Genomic DNA, 15,147 nt, shown 5'->3' on the forward strand with positions numbered 1-15,147 from the left:
TTTTACACTCACTTTCCTTTGTTGAGGTAATATAAACTGTTCCTAGGAATTCTGTTTTTCAATAAATATGTTTTTTTTTTAAGATTTTATTTATTTATTCATGAGAGAGAGAGACAGGCAGAGGGAGAAGCAGGCCCCAACGCAGGGAGCCTGACATGGGACTCGATCCCGGGACTCCAGGATCACGCCCTGGTCCGAAGGCAGGCGCTAAACTGCTGACCCGCCCAGGGATCCTCTCAATAAATATGTTTTGAGTACTTGCTGTGTGCATGGCACGATTCGAAACAGGAGTATACAGACTAGACAAAATTGCTTGCTTTGGGGAAATAGAAAATAAATGGGTAAAATATCTAGTATGTTAGACAGTGGTATGTGCTAGGGACAAAGTAAAGCAGGGAAAGCAGAGGACCTGAATAGACATCTTTCCAAAGAAGACATACAGGTGGCCAGCAGGTACATGAGAAGATGCTCGGCATCACTAATCATTAGAGAAATGCAAGGTAAGCCACAGTGAGATCACCTCAAACCTATTAAAATGGCTGTTATCAAGAAGATAAGAAATAACAAGTGCTGGTGAGGATGTGGAGAAAAGGGAATCTTCCTGCATGTTTGGTGGGAATTTAAATTGCTGCAACTACTATGGAAAGCAGTATGGGGTTCCCTCAAAATTTTACAAGTGGAAATACCATATGATCTAGTGATTTCTCTTCTGGGTATTTACCTGAAGAAAACAAAACTACTAAATTGAAAAGGTAGCTGAACCCCCATGTTCTTTGCAACAGTATTTACAGTAGTCAAGATGTGGAAGCAACATAAGTGTCCATCAATGAATGAATAAATAAAATGTGGTGTGTGTTTACATATATAAAAAAATTAAGCCATAAAAAAGGAAATCTTGGCATTTGCAACAACATGGATGGACCTTGGAGATATGCTAAAGAAATAATAAGAAAAATAAGAGGGACGCCTGGGTAGCTCAGCGATTAAGTGTCTGCCTTCGGCTCAGAGCATGATCCTGGAGTCCCGGGGTCGAGTCCCACATTGGGCTCCCTGCATGGAGCCTACTTCTCCCTCTGCCTGTGCCTGTGCCTGCCCCCCCCATCTCTCATGAATACATAAATAAAATTTTTAAAAAAGACAGTATTTTATCTTGCTTATATGTGGAATCTGAAGAAAAAAAACACACTGATGGATACAGAGAACAGACTAGTGGTTGCCAGAGGTGAGAGTAGGGTGTGCAAAATGAGTGAAGGGAGTGGAAAAAATACGTACTTCATACTTTAAGCTATAGAATAAGTCATGGGATGTAATATACAGCACGGTGGCTCTAGTTAGTAATATTGTATGTTTGAAAGTTGCTAAGAGAGTAGATCTCAAAACTTTTCATCACAGACGAGATTTTGTAGCTATGTATGGTGATATTAACTAGATATTTTACTGATCATTTTGCAGGAAATATCTATGTTGTACACTTAAAACTAATATGTTATATGTTAACTGTATCTCTAAAAAAATAAAGCAAGTAGTGGGATTGTGAGGTGTCAGAGTGAGAAACTGAAATTTAAGTTTAGTGTCAATGGAAATCCTCACAGAAAAATCTGCTTTTTTGGAATGTATAATTTCTATTTTAACACTGATAGACTATTTAGAGAAAGCTCTTGGGGCATCTGAGTGGTTCAGTCATTTAGGCATCCGACTCTTGGTTTCAACTCAGGTCATGGTCTCGGGGTTCTGGGATTGAGCCCCGCCATCGGGCTCCATGCTCAGTGAGGAGTCTACTTGAGATTCTCTCCCTCTCCCCGTCCCCATGTTCACATGTGCGCCCGCACTCTCTCTCAAATATAAAATCTTAAAAGAAAAAGCTCTTCTAAAAACTTACCTTTTTAATTGACACATGACATTGTATCAATTTCAGATGCACAACATAATGATTCAATATTTGTGTATATTGAGACATGACCACCACAATAAGTGGTTAATATGTCACCTTACGTAGTTTCTAGGAATTTACTTTTGAATAATATTTGAAGGAAATGGAACTAGCCCATGAATCTCTGGGAAAGAGAATTCTGATAGAGGAAATGGCTAGTGCAAAGGCCCTGAAGCAGGACTGTGCCTGTACAGCTTAAGAAACAGGGAGGAAGCCATTGTAGCTGAGTGTAAGAGGAGTAGGAGATGAACCTGGAGGGTAGAAGAGACCTTGTAGGTCTTGGTATGGACTTTGGCCTTTATTTATTCTGAGCTGAAGGGTCTTTGAGAAGTCTGAGCAGAGGAAGGATATACTCTGACATAATAGCAGGATCCTGAGTAGAATGAAGATGAACAACAGCAAGATCTATGGGGAGACTTGCGGGTAATCCAGATGAGAGGTGATGGCAGCTTGCGTGAGTGTGGTAGCAATCTGGATATATTTTGAAAGTAGAGACAGTGGTATTTCCTAACACTGGATATAGATTATGAGATAAAGAGAGCAGTGAGGAATGATAGCAACATGTTTGGCCTGGGCAACTGGAAGAATGGAATTGCTGATAAACAAGATAGGGAAAAGCAGGAGGGACTATCAAGAGCTCAGTTTTGAATATTTTTAAAAAATATTTTATCTATTTATTAGAGTAAGAGCATGAGTGGGGTAGGGGGATTGGAGAGGAAAGGCAGAGAGAGAAGCAGACTCCCCACTGAGAAGAGAGCCAGACTTGAGGCTCAACCCCAGGACCCTGAGATCATGACCTGAGCTGAAGGCAGCCATTTAACCAACTGGTGCCCCCAGTTTTGAATATGTTAAATCCGAGTTACCTATTAGTCATCTAAGTGGAGATGTTCTGAGGCAGTTGGCTATATGGGTTTGGAGTTCATGGGAGAAGTCTGGATGGAAAATAGAAACTTATACATCGCAAACATTCTCTCATATTTCACAATCTGTGTAGCTCAAGAATCCAGGCGCTCCGACCAGGCACTTTTGTGCTTTGTGGCATCAATTGAAGTCCCTCAGAGGTATCTAGCTGGCTGGTCTAGGAGGGTCCAGACAGATTGACTCCCTCATCTGGTATTTTGGCAAGGTTGGCTCTGTGACCAGAGCACCTATGTGCAGCCTTTGTAGCATGGTATGTGTCAGGGTAGTCAGCCAGTGGTGGCTGGCTTTTCCCAAAGTGAACATTCCAGAAGAGTTGGAAAGAAACTACATGGCCTTTTCTACCTAGCCTGGGAAATCATGCCTCGTCACTTCACTCGCTGGGTTATAAACAAGTTAATAGACCAGCTTGGATTCAAGAGGGAAGGAATGAGCTTCCACTTCTTAATGGATGCGTGGCAGTGTCACACTGTAGGAAGCCACACAGGATGAGAGAGATCTTTGGAAAATGGTTGACCATATCCCTCTATGGCTCACACCCAATAATAACCACCACCTCCAGAAAGGTCAGATCCAAATTATAAATGCCTTTTACTCTTTGTCCTCCCTGCTCGCTTCACTTGTATGCTCAATTGAACACTTTTTCAAAATCTTTGAGGCTTCAGTCCAGTGACCTTCAATTTTTCACTCTTACCATCTCCTTCATGTTCACACTATCCTAGCTTTAAAGTCCAGAGTGCATGCAATGATTATTTCCTTGCAAATCAAGTCTTCTTAAGCCCCATCACCTTGATCCCTCCTTTTCTTAGCTGGCAAAACTCTAACCTTACTTCAATCTGTCAACCTCATATCTGCACCTGAGGAGTTCACCGTTTGGGGAGAAATGTGCAACCATATTGATTGGTATTGCTTTAAATCTGGAATTCCAGATTTACATACCAAACGAACATACACATCTTCACTCCCAAAGCCTCACTAGGACTGCAATAAGGAGTGGTGGTTGGGTGGGTGACAGAAGGACAGGCACATGAGAACGCCTCACACACAAAAACCTCAAGTAGAAAATCAGGGAAAGAAAACAATAAAACTTTGCAGTCTAGAAAGTAAATGGATGAAAAGCAATTAATTTAGAACAGAGAGAGAGAAATTCTGTGCTGGCAGTGGGGAAGGTGGAGAACCAACCTGCTTTACTGCAGAATCCTCAGGATGTTCAGTAAGTGGCAGATTACAGATCTGGGAGTGAATTGGGGGAGGGGCAAATGACAAAATAAGGAAGACTGGGTAAAAGCTATTTGCGAAATAACCCAGATTCCTTTTTCACTCTCTTCCAATGATGCAACTGCCTGCCTCCACCCAAAGTGACTTTCTCCAATGTCAACAGAAATCTGGCAATTTCGTGTTTAGATTCTGCTGTCTTTATGGGAGGGGATGAAGGTGAATGTGTGTTACAGAGGCAGGCAGAGTTGGGTGTAAAGGAGTAAGGTGAATGCACATCCACGAACGCACCAAACCAGACTATTTCACTGTACCCTGAGATGTGAAAGGCAAGAGGAGTGTTGTCTCAGTTGTAGAGGAGGTATGGTCAAGAAAGAATCTATACCCTCTGATGCTTCCGATCCTACAACCAGACCCTATATTCATTCCTGTTTTCAAAGGCTCATCACCAGAAAATGCCTTTTCATCTCTTATGACTACCAGTCTAAAAGCTAGTTGTTGGTTTTTTTAAGATTATATTTATTCATGAGAGACACACACAGAGAGGCAGAGACACAGGCAGAGGGAGAAGCAGGCTCCCTATTGGGAGCCTGATCCGGGACTTGATCCCAGGACCCCAGGATCACAACCTGAGTCAGAGGCAGATGCTCAACCACTGAGCCACTCAGGTGCCCCTAAAGGCTAGTTTTTAATCACTCAAGTTCCCAGTTATACCGGGTTGAATGGTGCCTCCCCCAAAATTCATGTCTGCTCACAACCTATGAAGGTGATATTTTTTGAAATAGTCTGTGGATGTAATCAAGTTAAGATGAGGTCATGCTGGATTAAAAGTGGGTCCTAAATGTAATATGACCGTTCTCCTTATAAGAAGAGGCAAATTTAGACACAGAGACACAGAAACACGGGGAGAATGTCATGTGACAACTGAGGCAGAGATTGTAGTTAGGCTATCACCAGCTAAGGAATGCCAAGAATTCCTGACAACCACTAGAAACTAGGAGAAAGGTATGAAAACAGATTCTCCGGCTGAGGTTCCAAAAAGGGAACAACCCAATGACACTTTGATTTCAGACTTCTGACCTCCCAAACTGTGAGAGAATGAAGTTCTGTTGTTTTAAGTCACCCAATTTGCGGTAACATGTAATGGCAGCCCTAGGAAACTGATACTCCAAGCATATATGAGAAGCTGGATGCCAGGCACTAATTTCCCAGCCTCACTCAGAGAAAGCTATACAGTGCTCCTGTGCTTTGACCCTACGATCCTATTGACAGCCTGTATTGTACCTCTAGTTCCTCTGCTCCATGTAATATTCTTTCTTGCTTCACTCCTTTATAGAGCATGTCCTCCATTTGCAGCCTTGATGAAAATCTCCATGAGGATCTTAACCTAGAGAATCAGTCCCCGCAACCATCAGTCACCTAATTAAAATCACCCAGGTTGAAATGTCCAAGAAAATCAGTTTTCAGTGGACAATCTTTGTTCCTTCCATATTAAAGTAAGTATTTGAATCAAGTCAATGCTCTTTTTATAAGTCAGCTAACCGTGCCAAACAAGTGAACAGAAAAACTATCTCATAGCTTTTGTGTCGGCTCAGGTCCTCTGGGAGGCAGACGCTAAGAGTAGGAAGGGAAAAAGGCCCTGTGAGGGATAAAGGGTAAAGAAGCAAGATTTTATAGATCTTAAGGCAAGATTTGGTTGTGTAGACATCTATATATTCCTTAGCAGCTGATATCTCTCTGATTAATCGAGAGATTATGTCTTTGATCAATAAAACTTTAAAAGAATTTTCTCTAATATCGACCATGGTACATCCTTAGCAAAATAATAGATTATATTTTCTGTTTCCCTGAAATTCTTTTTAAATACTAAACCTGACCTATACTGGGGAAAGCATTTTGTGTAGAATTTATATAGATGGAGAGATGCGAGGGAGAAAGGTGACAGCAACAGAAACAGTATGCAGAATATGTGGTGATTTGGCATGTTTGCTAATGCTGGTGTGAACTGACTGCACAGAGATTTTGTGGTGGAAGGGGGAGGCAAGACACCACAGGAGAGGCCATGGGCACGGACACAGGGTTTGGAGAACGTAGGAGAATAACCCCGTGCCTCTGTCTATCGCTCTGTGACAGAAGTGAAGAGTAGTGTTTTGTCCCAATATGCAAGTAAATCCTGCTCAGACCCTAGGACAGGCCCTGTCTTTCATCTGGAGGGACACAGAGTTGGAATAGGAAATCGACCCTACAAAGAGGACCTTACAGAGGGGATGGAGAAAACCTAACTTTGTCCGGACCTTGACTTGGAACCATCTAGATATGCTTGAGGGAACACTGGGGAAAGCAGAAACTGATCTCTGTCTTGAGGCAGGAGGGCAGAAACAAAGTCAAAACAGACCCTAGGGTCCTGGAAGGATGAGCAAGCCCTATCTAATTAGCCAAAGCTCTGTGTCTGTTTCCCTTAAAAACCATGGAAACCATAGAGTCTTCCTTGCACATGACAGTCTTTTCTCAAGTGGTCATCCAGTCCACACTGTAAACACCCATGACAGGTTACTTCCTACCTCCCGAGGCAGGCTTATAGAGAATGATTTAGAAGACAACCAGTATAAAGTTCATTCACCTCACATGAGTAAGTCTTTAATTTCTGGTCTGCCAGAGGATCAAACTTTATAATCACTCTCCTTTTTGCTTTTTGTGGGATGTCTTCTCTGGTTTTTCTAGTTCTTGCTCCCTACCTATCAAGTAACATTTAAGTTAGAGTATGTAGAAGCTGATTATAGTATCCTTTTGATAGATTTTCCAGGACCTTTTTTGGTCCATCGGTCATTTCAAATTTCATTAACACCTGCACCAGAGGGTGAATGGGAAAGGGAAAGGTGTTAAACAAAGATAGAAATGACTAATGGACCAGACTTCTTCTTTTTTTCTTTCTAAACAAAATTACAGGCGTGGAATTACCCTAAATTGTCATCCATTTTGTGGTTCTGTTTGGAAATTTACTAGTATATTGGGCATCACTAAATATATCTAAAAGATAGTTAGGCAGTAACATAACTCAGACATACCATTATTCCTGAGCAATAAGCTTGCAGCATTTACCCACAGTCCTTGTCTCAGCTGCCTGCCTGAGTGGAATTCCCACTCCTTTTGGTATGGTTTTGAGAGTTGGGACATCATCTTTATCTATTGGCTTCTGTGGTATTTACTGCATCTAAAATGAAAGATTTTGCATTTAAATGTTGCCTGGAAAAGACACAATATCTTGCTTTCTTGTATTCATTCATTCGAAGTAATTATTGCTGTCACGGTCTCATGTGCATTGTTTCCAAACCATAATGATTTGAGACTTATAGAGCATGGTAAAAGAGTTGAATTGTTTTTTCAAGCAGGCAATTTTGTGAAGCAAATGGTAGTAATCTGAGCCACTTCTTGGTTTCTAAAGATTTCATCTATCCGCAGGATGATTTCAGGATCCATACAGTTCCTTACCTGGAGGTTAAAATCCTATGTTCAAAATCCCATTTTTCCATTTCCCACATGTAGAATGCAGGTGTGAGAATGTAAAATAAGTCAGGTTCATTCACAGAGTTTCCTACATCCTTTGGCTTAGAGCATCTCTGAGTTCTTTGTAATTAGTTTAAAAGAAACATGGGGGGAAAGTTATAGTCTTTTCAAATAAACTGTATGTTTCCCTTAGGAATTTATACTAAAATGTGTATTTATTTTTAAAAACCAAATGATATGAATATAAGAAATGCAATACTGGGTCAGCCCAATGGTCTAACCAGCTGTGGTTTCAAAGTTTCATAGTATTCCATTAATGTTGGCCTCAGAAGTTTGGGGATTTGTTTCAAACTCCCTGGGCTTTTTTTAATATGCAAATCTGTATTTACCATTCATAGGTTAATCTAAACCTTTCCTCAATTTACTTATATCTTCAATGTACATCAACTAAAGAAACAAGCTCCCCAATGGCAAGGGAACTACACCTTATCAATCCTGAGCTGATAGCAAGGGTTTTACTACAGGGCAGTGAAGAAATGAGATGAGTAATGCAATCTATCACAGTTATCCTCTTGGTCATAACTATTTACATCCCTGCCACATGCAAAATTCACTCAGTCCCATCCTATGACACTGTCTCCCACCCCCTAAATGCTCATTTAATCATGATATCTGCCAGAAGTCCAGGATCCTGTGATCATTTTTTCCCTAAGGATTTTATTTATTTATTTGCAGAGAGAGAGCACAGCAAGGGGAGTGGGAGAAGCAGGCTCCTCACTGAACAAGGAGCGCCACACAGGGCTCCATCTCAGGACCCGGGGATCATGACCTGAGTTGAAGGCAGATGTGCCTTCAGATGCCCCACCAAGAAAGAAAACTCTTAAATTGATTGCTTAACCAACTGAACCACTGAGGCACCCATAGGATCTTATGATCCTCATCAGTATAGGTCAGCTTTGTATTTAAAAATAATTATAGGGGGGCACCTGGGTGGCTCAGTGGTTGAGCATCTGCCTTTGACTCAGGTCGTGATTCCGGAGTTCTGGGATTGAGTCCCGCATGGGGCTCCCCACAGGGAGCCTGCTTCTCCCTCTGCCCATGTCTCTGCCTCTCTCTGTGTCTCTCAAGAATAAATAAAGCTTTATAAATAAATAAATAGATAAATAATATTATAGGGATATATGGAAAATATAATCTAGTATTTTTCTTTTTTTTTTTTTTTAAGGATTTTATTTATTTATTCATGAGAGACACAGAGAGAGAGAGAGAGGTAAAGACACAGGCAGAGGGAGAAACAAGCTCCATGCAGGGAGCCCAACATGGGACTCGATCCTGGGACTCCAGGATCACACCCCGGGCCGAACGCAGGCGCTAAACCACTGAGCCACCCAGGGATCCCCAATCTACTATTTTTCTAATGATATAGCATAAGCCGATATCTATTAGAGAAAATTCTTTAAAAATTTTATCCATCAAAAACATTGCAAACTCTTGAATAATTAGAGCAAGCTCAGCTGCTAGGGAATATGCAAATGTCTACCCAACCAAATCTTGCCTATAAAACTCTAAAATGTATTACTCAGTTGCCTGTCCCCAAAACATTTCCTGCTTTTTAAAATAGAGAATACCGAACAGGATTTAAAGCTTTCCTTGATGACTCAGGGCTACTATTATGGAAAACAATTTCATAATGATGTGATTTCCTAAGGATTTTTAAGGTGGGTAGAGCGGCTTGCTCCTTTGAATGGCCTCAGAACTTGGCAAAATTTTTTTTTAACTCGTTACCTATCACCTCCCTTTGCTTATCAGCTGATACTTTTTGCTTCTGTTGTACCTGCTTCTAGTACTTCCCTTGCTGCTCTTAATTGGTGTTACTCTAATTTGGGATTATATCCTAATTGACTCTCAACAAGTCTTCTTTTTTAGTTTTTCTGCCTTAAACATTTCTACCATCTCTTTTCTCTGCTGTCAGCTGCCACTTTTATTGGTGTCAGTATGCTTTTCTGTGCCTAACTTAAAAGCTTGTTTTATACTAGCTTCTGGGAGAGAATTGAGAATCATTGGGTAAATCTGTAGAAATGTGCATGAATTTTGCGATATCTGTTTTCTATTTCGGAGCCTTTTGTCCATTATTCTCAGAACTATGGCCGAGTTTCAGATGTTAAAAGTTGTGTGAACACAACTAGACCTGAAATGAAAGGTTTTAGAAAGAAAAATAAGAAAATAGACTATTTAAAAAATCAGTTTTAAGACTGTCCTAATAAAATTTCCTAGACCTTGAGTATCTAAACAAAATGATAGATGAAAGGATGGTGGGATTCATTGATTGTTTCTGCTTTGAAGCCAATGAGTGCTCTTTCCTATTCAATTGTAAGTATCTCCAAGAAAGGAATTGTTTTTTTACTCATTTTTGTATCTTCTGTGCCCAACAGTGTCCAACACATAGAAAATATTCATCAATATTTGTTGGGAGTAATTTGCTTGATCCAGAGGCCATAATTACAAAAGATTATCTGTCAGTAAGAGAAAGATTAATTGTTCTGCAATTCTGCTGCCTCAGGTAGAAAGCAGACGTCTTTAGCAATGAGATAAGCCCAAATCTCAAATCTCCTAAATGACCTCCCATTTCTCTCTTCCTGTCTTCCAGTCTTCACACCCAACTCCTCATCTCTACCACCCCACCCCCCAGGATTTCTGAGTAATGGTGTTTCACCACTTTGGTTTAGAGCTTTGAACAAAAATTAAAAAGTTGTGCTACATGAACAGATTTTATGCATACAGATTTCAAATATCTGAGTCTGGTTCATATCTCCTGGTAATTTTATAGCAAAAAGCTGGTTGCTGAGCCCGTGTCTACATGTTTAGCATTTTGCTGACCTATAGGGAAGGAGCAGGAGGTGACTATGTGTATGACTTGAAAGGATGCCTCATTATTTTATGTTAACTGTGCTCTTTTATTTCTCTGTTCGTACAAACATTAGAGTATTCACTGCATCACTGCAGCCAAGAAAGAATTTCTTGAGTCTAAAGACTGTGGCAGTTTGAGGAAACCAAAGAAGGGAATGCACAGAATTCCATTTTCCTTCTTTTAGCCTTCTGGTTTTTTCACAAACTGCATGCAGGTTTTACAGCCTACCAGTGCCCACTGCTTTCCTGCCTCTGAGTTCTTTTCCTTCCATCACTCATAGATATTGTTCACCCAAATGTTAATAGGCAGCTTTTACCTCAAGGATGCTGGAAAGATGGTTACATTGAAGCTAAACATTTGGCTCCCTGTCCAGTACCACAAAAAGTAGACCAGGGGTGCATCTTAATCAAATTTGTCCTCACAAAGAGAGAATCTCTGCATTTTGGCTTGAGAACCACTCATATGTCCCCATTCTCATAGTAAATCATGGCTTGTTAAACTTTTTTTTTCCATGTATATACACAAAACAGTGTCACTCAAACAGAGTGAAAAATCACATTGTCCACTCAGTAAAACTTCCATCAATTTCATCTGTTTCTTCTAGCCCAAGCCCCACAGATTAAACTGTGACATCACAGGTGAAATATTTCTATTTACCTAAGGATGAAAACACAAGCAATGGAAACTATGACAGAGGCCCAGCTAGACTCAAGCTCCTAACATTGGGCAGCCCTCTTATGTATGTTTTCATGGGAAAGTTCTAGGGATTTATTCATTTAGTTACTTATTAGGACTTAAGAATAGACAAGTAGAACTGCTATTTGCTCTGTCCACTCCAAGTTATAGTTAAAACAGCAACAGTGACTTAAAAAACATTTTCAACAGTCATCTATACTTTATTAGCACCAATGCTGAAAGCTCTCATAGCACCAGCTCTATGCTGAAAGCTACTCATTTTTCTGACCTCCAGTTCAGCTTAATGAGGCTGATTCCCCAAAGAATAGATAAGTGAAGGCACCGGTACACCTTGTTTTTGTGGACTTGAAAGTGACATTAATTATAAGTCATCACTTCCAGATGGATATTCTGGCCTCAGAATTTCTTTTCCAGTGGAATAGCATTCAAAGATAAAATATCTGTCTGGCAAAGGTAACACCTATCTAGATCTAAACCTATTACCCTTGTTATAGTGACACACAAAGTACAAAAGTATATAATTATCTTAGATTTATTAATTCCATGTTTCTGATATTTTTTAGTCCTTTGTTTTTTCTTTTAAAGGTTTTTTTTTTAATAAAAGATATTTGTTTATTTATTTAGAGAGTGAGTATGAGCAGAGGGAAGGGCAGAGAGAGAGGGAGAGAGAATCTCAGCAATGTGGGGCTCGACCTCGCGACCTGGAGATCATGACTTGAGTATAAATCAAGAGTCGGATGCTTAACCAACTGAGCCACTGAGGTGCCCCTAGTTAGTTCTTTATGATGCGTTGCCTCTGTGTAACCTTTCAAAGATCTTGTCTAAAAGGCACGAGAAGTATTATGAATTTTTTAAAAATGACATTTTTTTGCAGTACTTTTAGTATATTGAGGTCATATTAAAAGCCAGGAATATATATATATATATATGTATATATATATATATATATATTACATTCCCCTATCCTTAAAGCAGGTATTTCTCAAATAATGACTAAAGAATTGTTAAGTTCATTTGTATCCTATCACGGTCTACTTTTATATGAATTTTATTTACTAATTTAAAATATTCATTTTTAAGGATTTATATCCTAACTCCAGGAGAAAATGAGTAACTTATAAAAGCTCTACTTTCAATTAAATCAACTGCTGAGTCAGAGATTTATTTGTGCAATAGAAACCCTTCTACCTGACTCCTTTGGGACCCGAGTAATCTGGGTATATAAGCACCCAGATATTCCAGAAACCTTGTCTCCACTGACCTCATGTTACTGAGACTGCAGAATCTCCCAGTGTAGCCCGTCCCTGGAAACGCTTCCAGCCAACCTCTCTCTACCTCCCCACCTCTCTTATCCCACTTCCTGCCTCCATGTCATTCAAGCCCCAGACAGTCTGGCTTAACCAGCTTTCCGGGTAGGCAGGACTCACTACAGGCATTTCCATTGTAAGAAGTGCTTAAAGGAAACAAATAGAATAAGCAGCAAACGGTAATATATTTCACAAGCGGGTATTATATTTTCGATTTTTCTTCTGACTTGTTGGATTTCTTTCCAGTTTGTCCTGGTTTTTTCATTTTGGTTTGCCCATGTTTTAATAGTCTCAAAATAGCTTATCTTGAAATCTTGCCTTCCGTTTTGTATAGAACTCAGAAGGAGAATGGCGCCTTTCTGAAAAGCCAAATAGCTTTGTGTCATATTGTAACAAACAGAACCTTTACTTGGGAGCAAAGTATCACCATAGTTAAATGCTCTCCAGATGCCTGCTTTGCCACCAGAGTGTAAACAGATATTTTCCAGTCTGTATTTACCTCTTCAAAATGCAGCCCTTAAAAAAGGGGGTGGAGCATGAAGAGGTTCTTGCCTCTAAATATGGACAATCTGTATATCCCTCTATTTAAGGTGACTAAGAAGGATTAGAACCTGGCCTGTCATTCTGGAAACTCTATTGATCGGCTTGACACTGTGAAAGTTTGTCTGGTCTGTGTGGGGGGAGGTTGCAATCCCTGGATGCATTCTTGCTCCTGAGAGGCTTCCAGGGAGAGAGAATGACAAGTGAGAAACAAGTAGAAGAGCAGTTAAATGTTTAAATTAGCATAATTCAGTATGGGGATCATCTCTGATAATATCTCAATTCTATAAATCCTTAGAGCTCTCCACTATAGACTTTCCAGGAGCTCCTTTAATGACACTGTGGACGTAACATTTCATCTAGCACCAATTTCCGGGCTGAGGAGTAAAAGGGTGAACACAGCCCTGGTCTCCCTGAGCTTACACTTCAGTGGGGAAACAGATACTGTACACTTACTCTCAAAAATAAATACATAAGCAAAAATTTGCTAAGTTCCAGAAAGAAAAATCTCAGTCTACATGGGAATGTAACTTGGTTTAGATCAGAGGAATCAGGGGGAAATTGGGGATGGAACAAGCAGAGGAGTCAGACATCTAGTTAGAAACACTGACATGATGTGAAGACCCAGAAGCGTGTGATAATTTGGGCAGTTGCAAGGACTGAAGAAAATGCTAATATGCAGAGGTGTCAGGACCATCATGGGGCTAAGTCAACAATGATGGTTTCACAAATTGGACAACTTTGAAACTGCTTCTTTGAAGACAATGAAAAATTTGTAAATTTAATTTTTTAATTCGTTAATTAAATTAATTTAAATCAGTGCAATAAAATTACCACTTGGTTAAGGATAACCTAAAAATACTTGTGTGAGCTGTGTTCCCTAGGGATCGAGTTAAAGTGCAAGTAAGAGAAAAGCCAACAATAGTGGCTAAAGCCACAGAGTGGCTTCCTTTTCTCACACAAGGATGAAGCTAACCAGTGGCTGACTATGGATGGCCCAGAGTCTCTGCGATTTTATTGGCCCTTCCCTCATGACGACAAGGTGGCTACTTGGGCTCCAGTGTCAGTCACTCTCTCAACTTCACAGGGGGTGACAGGAGTCACGTGTGTGTCAGGAAAGCAAACTCTTGGAATTCGTTAACAGACTTCACATGAATATTATTGGTCAGAAGAGTGTCATATGGCCATTCCAAGTTGCCAGAAAAGAGGAAAGTGTTTTTCAAGCTGGGAATCAAAATTTCTTACTGTTAATAAGGAAAAAGGGTGAGTATGGATGTTGGATGGGCAATTCGTTGTCCTTGCAACTTAAAGTTTTTTAGCCTATTCTGTGGTTGAAAATGCTTTTTTCCCCTTGTCCATGCGAATGATTTTGTTACATGTGTTTTCTTTTTTACTTATTTTTTCAAAGATGTTTAAAAAGATGCATTTATTTTAGAGAAAAACAGAGAGACAGAGAGTGCATGGAGGGGCAGAGGGAGAGGGAGAAGAAGAGAAACAGACTCCCCACTGAGCAGGAAGCCCGACGCCAGGCTTCATCCCACAACCCATGGGATCATGGCCTGCACCAAAATCAAGAGTAGGATGCTCAACCGACTGAGCCACCCAGACACCCCTTGTTGCATATGTTTTAATAAATCATGACTTTGGGGAACGTGTCCTTCATCCCTTATATGCTGAAGAAGTCTGTTGTAATATTAACTGCAGTTAAACCAAAATGAATCTTCTTATGATGAATGCATTTGATTGACATTTGTGTTTAACACAGATTTGTTTCACTTAGGGCTGTATCTTGCCTATTCCATAAAACTGGAGCATCTGATCTGTTCTGCTCTCCTGTTAAAAGGGAGACAGTCATGTGTTGGCTTCTGTAGCCTGTCTGTTGTGGTTTGAGGGTGAAAGAAAACCAAGAAATAAACTTTCTAAATGATTTAATCAGTCCAAGATGTATACCACTTTCAGATCATCTATTGTACTTGTGTTTTAGAACTCTAGATTAGCTTTTCCCATCAGTATTTTCTGAGATCCTCATTATTTAACATCCTCCTAGATTGAACTTGAGGAGCCAAGGAAATGATTGGGTATGAATGGTAAAAAGCATGAAGTGGGTGTAGCTCAACCAGGCATCTGGA

The 15,147-nt window shown here is 40.2% G+C and overlaps 1 long non-coding RNA gene across 1 annotated transcript; it reads left to right on the plus strand.

Moving 5' to 3' along the window:
- The first annotated feature begins 1,148 nt into the window (after window positions 1-1,148).
- Window positions 1,149-14,669, plus strand: LOC121498528. The gene is made up of 2 exons (XR_005989830.1): window positions 1,149-5,559; window positions 14,106-14,669. It is a non-coding gene; the product is annotated as an uncharacterized LOC121498528 (long non-coding RNA).
- Window positions 14,670-15,147: the final 478 nt, after the last annotated feature.

This window comes from Vulpes lagopus, chromosome 9 (genome assembly GCF_018345385.1).
Source record: "Vulpes lagopus strain Blue_001 chromosome 9, ASM1834538v1, whole genome shotgun sequence".
NCBI classification, from domain to species: Eukaryota; Metazoa; Chordata; class Mammalia; order Carnivora; family Canidae; genus Vulpes; species Vulpes lagopus.